The sequence below is a fragment of the Pinus tabuliformis genome, chromosome Q, assembly GCF_031772625.1.
Source record: "Pinus tabuliformis cultivar Carrire ecotype Pingquan chromosome Q, CPIR1, whole genome shotgun sequence".
Lineage (NCBI taxonomy): Eukaryota > Viridiplantae > Streptophyta > Pinopsida > Pinales > Pinaceae > Pinus > Pinus tabuliformis.
In genome coordinates, this window is record NC_142296.1 from 981140591 (window position 1) to 981147107 (window position 6517).

At 37.2% G+C, this 6517-nt stretch overlaps 1 pseudogene; it reads left to right on the plus strand.

Annotated features, from left to right (window-relative positions):
• Positions 1 to 3839: 3839 nt before the first annotated feature.
• On the plus strand, positions 3840 to 5762 carry LOC149222754 (pyrophosphate-energized vacuolar membrane proton pump pseudogene; annotated as a pseudogene).
• The last annotated feature ends 755 nt before the right edge of the window (positions 5763 to 6517 follow it).

The window sequence follows — 6517 nt, forward strand, 5'->3', positions numbered from 1 at the left end:
ATTCCATAGATTTAGAATCTAGATAATGTCATCTTTACATACAAATTTCTTAATATGTTGTAGCAATTCCTAAATTTATACTCCATTTTGATTATTTTCTTGTTGCTTTGATTCCCAAATAAATAATTGGATGATTATTTCTTCTATGTAACTATTACATCAACTCTCTATATCTCGGCAAGAAAATATAAAGTAGGTTGCATATATTGAATTCTTTTGCATTCATTCTTGATGCCAATTTTCAGATCAAATTTAGTTTGATCCGCATTTGTTCAAAATATAAGAGACTTGCATTTTAGTAGTTGTATGTATTTTATTTTGCATTAAGGATTATTATTTTCTTTCATTTTAATTTTAATTTATAACTTCATATATAAGTAAAAATTAGGAATCACTTCTCTTACTATTTTTGCATATAATTAGATTTTTTTTCTTCTAGTTCATTTATAATTTGTTCTGTCGATGATTCTTGTATCATATTCCTATACATTTGTTGTATTATAACATTTTTCTTTATTTTTGTAACATATTTTTCTATTGCAAAATATTATATAGTAGCATTGATTCTAACTTTTAAATAATAAAAATATAAATTAGAATATGTTATTATAAGGAAATATAAATTCTTATTCTTTCAACAATTTTACTTTGTTTTGAGTGTTTTACTTTATTTGCATTCTTAATTTAATCTTTGATGTATTATATTTAATTAATTATTAAAATATAGTCTTAGGAACATTAACAATAGTTAGTATACATTAGTCTTAGATTAGTTTTAGATTAATCATAGTTAGGTATAATTGGTTCCCCCCTGGTTTCTTCCTCGCAAGAGGAGGAATTTGACAACTAACGGATCCATAAAACCTGTTGAGGACACCACAAAAAATAGTTAGGACTATTTGAAGAGCTTTAGTTTGGGTTGTTTCTCCCTTTTGTACTAGGAGTGCAAAAAACCCATGTCAATGAGATTTCTTGAACAAAAACAACTTTTGGATTTTCCAAAACCAACTTTGTTTGTTCATAAATCATGCCTGAATTTACTCACTTGATTTTTCTTGGCATAAGCTATCCAAACTATTGGTGATGACTTGGATGTTTCTATAATTAACTTGGGTGCAATGTAAGCAACATAAATCAATGCCATTGATGCTAGGAATAAAACCCATGTTCTAAAAGTTTCCTGGGAACCACTTCGATATTTCAACCTCAAAGGTTGGTGTTAATTTTTTGTAGCTCAGTGATAAATTCCAACTATTGGACTAGATTCAGCATTCTGATTGGTTCGAAATTGATGCTTGAAGCATTGGATTTGAATAAAGGAACATTTACTTTGAAGTGAAGCCCATAATGTCACATTTGATTTATTTGACCCTAAGGTGAAACTGGACACCCTTGGAAGCCTATAATACAAGTCAAGCATTTGAAAATCATAAAAAATCATCTTGTTCTCTCCTATTTGGATTGGGTTTGATAGGTCTAAAGTGAATTTGTGAAATTTGGTTCATACAGGTCCAAGATTGCAGGGTCCGAAGCTTGCACGTGTGATTAGGTTTTTTGGTTTCCAGCCATAGGGTTGAATCTGGGAATTTTCAACTATAACTACAGGCATGTAGGCTCATCCATGTAGTTGAAGCATCTCAATTGTTGGGAGAAATACTGGGGGGGTTAGTCACTATTTTCAAATCATTAAAATTTTTAATTTCTTGTCGTGATTTTTGTACGCGACTTTACTGAAGGGAACCTGCGTGTGTACATGATTGTTATCAAGACAACTAGAATACATCAAGTAAACTTATTTTTCATTTAATTCATCTTATGTTTATCTTAAGTGAGTGTGTCATTACTCCATTAAATATTTAATAAACAGTAACCATCTGTAGAAAGAACAAATTAAACCATCACACATAAGCAACACACATGAATGCCAAGATTTAAGGTGGAAACCTAATGTGGCAAAAAACCACGTGTTATTGTCATCTCTATCTTCTTTTTGATATAAAGAAAACATTTTACAATCTTGTAGTTGCGTAGACTCATAACAGTACATAGGAAACCACATGCAGAAGGCTACAACCTTCGCGTGTTCTCTAGCTCCTACTGTAAATGATCTCCGACACCCTGAATCTTTTATTGGTGTAAACTTATAACAGTATGTAGGTACCCAACTACAAAAGGATACAACCTTTGCTTGTTCTCCATCTCCTAATGGAAGGGAGCTTCAACCCCCTAAATCTTGTTTTCTAGTTACCACTAGAAGGAAGCTTCAACTCCCTCATTGAAGGCTCCAACCCTCAACACCTCTGGAGACCACGTTTCATAATTTTTCATATTGGATCCACATGCTACAACACATCACAACTTGTAGGACACATTTCATAAAATTTTCAGACTGGACCCACTACCAACATTTAAACTCAAAACCAAATATCAACACTGAAAACTAATCTCTTCACTCAATCATCAATCTCTGACTTATTAGTGTCAGTCTTGTTTGCCTATCACCAGTTAACATATATGATTTTAACAAGTTTATTAGGCGCTGCAAGGTCAAATTTTATCATGTCACTAGGTTTTCAAAGTAAAATTTGGTCACCAACTAGTTTGTCTAGGAATGTCTCTATTCTCTTACAAAATCTCACAGGTCAGTTGCTTACATCATTAAAATGAGGGAATCATAATAAAGAGCATGTATTCATCATATCATTCATCATCATTACCATTTCCCTCAATCTGATGCCTTCATTAGGTCATTAGGGTTTCAATGTCCATCTTCACTCCATGCATAAATTCAGCATTGGATGAGTTGTGATAAGCAGTTCTTTGCAATACGTTTTTATGAGTTTTCATAATTTCTTCATGGTTATAATTAAAGGGCTCCAAAAGAAGAAGTCTCACTGTTCAAAAATATAAAGAGAAGTTCAAGTTTCAAGTCTCCTAAGTGGCCATGTTTAAAAGGTGAAAGCCATGTTTTGAAAAGGTATGTGGGGCCCATTGTTATTCAAAATAACATCATATTATGCCTATAAAAGCTCAAAAAGTCCAAAAATTGTTTCATCTACATCATAACCTCCTTTTTTCATCAAGATCTCCCCTCCTTTGGTGAAAAAACATAGGTTTTCTAGCTAAATTTGGAAAAATTGTCTTGGGGTTGTTCTTCTGGAGGTGGCGCTGCACGTCCATGAAATTTGCTGCACTTTGGCACTGCGCCTCTGCTAATTATGTTGCGCTTCCATGAACTATGCTTCACTTTGGAACTATGCTTATAATAACTGTGTTTCACTTCCATGAATTGCGCTTCACTTTGGCGATGCGCTTCTGCTAACTGCACTGCACTTGTGACAGAGTAGCTCGAAAACTGCCCAAACTCACCCAAATTTCAAATTTGAGCTTGCATTCCTACTTTTTCTTCTTCTAAGCTTATTCGCAAGTAAGCATCATCATCTAGATCACCTTTTTCCTTTGGCAAAGTAAATGAAAATGTGATTTTTCTTCATCTAGGGTTAATGAGAAATTTCATGCTACAAAGACTAGTGTAAATGATGGTTTTTGTTAGTTATTGTTATCACTGAAAATTTTGTTGCCAAAATTGCTCAGACTAGCTTAAGGATAAAGTGTTTCCGCAGCGCATAGATCCCTTTAGCAGTTTCGTAGCGCAACATGTTTCGGTGGTTTCGTAGCGCATAATTCATATTTTGCACTGGCTGTGCTACGAAACTGGGGATTTGTCCTAATCCATAGCCAATATTTCGCAACCGACAAAGCACCATATCAGAAAGTCCACTTAGTAATTCTGTTGGGTTTTTCTTTGGATCAACACCACCAGACAATCATGGGGAACAATGGCATCCTCAAAGCTTGCATCTTCTCCTCATGGATCATGTCTTGGCAGTGACAGTTTTAGTGATTGCAAGGTACTACCTCAGGTTAAAGGCACCCTTGTTGTTGGTCCCATGGTAGTTGTTATTCAATAAAGGAACGAGATTGCTCGGTTCACTGCTGAAGGAAGCATCAAAAACCTGACCTTTTGGTGCAGTACATGAAGAATATCTATGCACCTGTACTAAGCATACCAGCAGTGAAAGTTACAGTCCTATTGGTGTTCAGCAGTTTTGCTTCTGCAAGCATTGCATTAACTACAAGGCTTCAACCAGGTTTAAAGAAACAAGTGGTACTTCCAAGAGACTCTTATCTCCAGGACTATCTCAATAACATATCTGAGTTTAGGTTCAACATGCATCAGAGTTTTCCATTCAAACTCAAGTAAGGCAGTTAGCACTCGTCCTGTACCTTTCCATTAATGTTTTCAAGCTCTATTATGGAAATGAGGGCCTCTTTGAGGCCATCACTGGTTATGGTCTTGGCGGGTCTTCAATGGCTCTTTTGGAAGAGCTGGTGGAGGAATTTACACTATAGCTGATAATGTTGGTGATAATGTTGGAGACATAGCTGGCATGGGCTCAAATTTGTTTGGATCTTATGCTGAAGCCTCCCTGTACTGTTCTTGTGGTGACATCCATCTCATCATTTGGCATTGATTATGATTTTACGGCCATGTGTTACCCCCTACTTATCAGTTCAATGGGTATTGTGATCTGCTTGATTACAACATTGCTTGCTACGGACTTATTCGAGATCAAGGCTGTTAAAGATATTGAACCTACTCTGAAGAGACAGCTGATATTCTTTACTGTGCTTATGAGACATTGGTGTGGTCAGCGCTGTTGGATTACCATCAACCTTCTCCATCTACAATTTTGGTTCAGTGAAAGTAGTGAAGAACTGGCATCTATTTTTCTGTGTTGCCATTGGATTATGGGCTGGACTTGTGATTGGTTACATTATTGAGTATTACACAAGCAATGCCTATAGTCCCATCCAGGAAGTGGCCTAGTCACTGCAACAAATGTCATATTTGGGCTGGCTTTGGGATACAAGTCTGTAATTATTCCTATCTTGCTATTACAGCAGCCATATTCGTGAGTTTCAGTCTGGCTGCGATGTATGGAATTGCAGTTGCTGCTTTGGGAATGCTCAGTACCATTGCGACTGGACTTGCTATAGATGCTTATGGTCCTATTAGTGACAATGCTGGCGGTATCGCTGAGATGGTCGGTTTTAGCCATAAGATTCGTGAAAGGACTGATGCTCTAGACGCAGCAGGAAGTACTACTGTTGCAATAGGCAAGGGTTTTGCCATTGGCTCAGCCGCATTGGTGTCTCTTGCATTGTTTGGTGCATTTGTAAGCCGGGTCGCAATTTCAACAGTTGACGTCCTTACACACAAAGTGTTCATTGGTTTACTCATTGGGGTCAGGTTGCTTTACTGGTTTTCAACTGTGGCAATGAAAAGTGTAAGAAAAGCAGCATTAATAATGATTGAAGAGATCTGCAGACAGTTAAAAAACTATTCCAGGTCTGATGGAGGGCACTGCCAAACCGGATTATGCAACCTGTGTGAAGAGATCAACAGATGCCTCACTTAAAGAAATGATTCCTCCCGGTGCCCTTGTAATGCTCACACTCCTCATTGTTGGCACTTTGTTTGGAATTGAGACTCTGTCTCCGGTGTACAGTTTGCAATATCAGCTTCAAATACGGGCGGTGCTTGAGACAATGCCAAGAAATAGATAGAGGCAGGGGCATAAAAAGCTGCGAGGGATCTTGGACCTAAAGGATCTGATTGCCACAAGGCTGCCGTTATTGGTGACACCGGGGACCCATTAAAGGATACATCGGGGCCACCTCTAAACATTTTTTGGTGATTAAAGGTCTTATTGAGGATGCCTGACGGTGATGTCGACGGATCCACCTCTCAACAGATATATCTTATTGAATGAAGGCCGAGGACTAATCCCGGGATACCCGCAGTTTATGCTTGACTTATTGAGGAGATGCAATGATGAACTCTGGTCAAATATCAGTCATGGGTTATGTTCGTATCACTAGCACAGAGTTGAATCGAGCTTGATAAAACCTCTGCATATTTCGTGTGAAGTTCTGCGCAAAGGCTTTAAGATGCCAGACTAAGTCACAGAACGGTATGCTATCATTGAAGGTAGTATGGTGGGATCGTTCAGTTTATGTAAACATTTAGAAATTCATTCAGTGTTAACTCACTGTAAATGATAAGACAGCCCATGCAACCAAAGTGAGAAACACTGTAATTTTTAAATGCCTTTGTCTTTTGCCAAATATTAAATGAATTCGATTCAAGGAAACCGGATCAGATAAATATCTTTCGAGGTGGTGCATGATTCTTTCATCTCAGATACAGAGCATTGGAAAAGGGTTGTAAGCAAGTCATACCTTGTGGGAATGGGAATTGATTGATCTGTTGTTCGGAATGTTATGGACATGAAAGCAGTTTATGGAGGATTTGCAGCGGTTCTAGTACCACAGCCAGTTTGGGTTATGAATGTTGTGCCAATTGATACTCTAAACACGTTTCCAGTTACCTATGAGCGTGGTCTGTTTGGTATATATCATGACTGGTGTAAGTCATTCAGTACTTACCCCA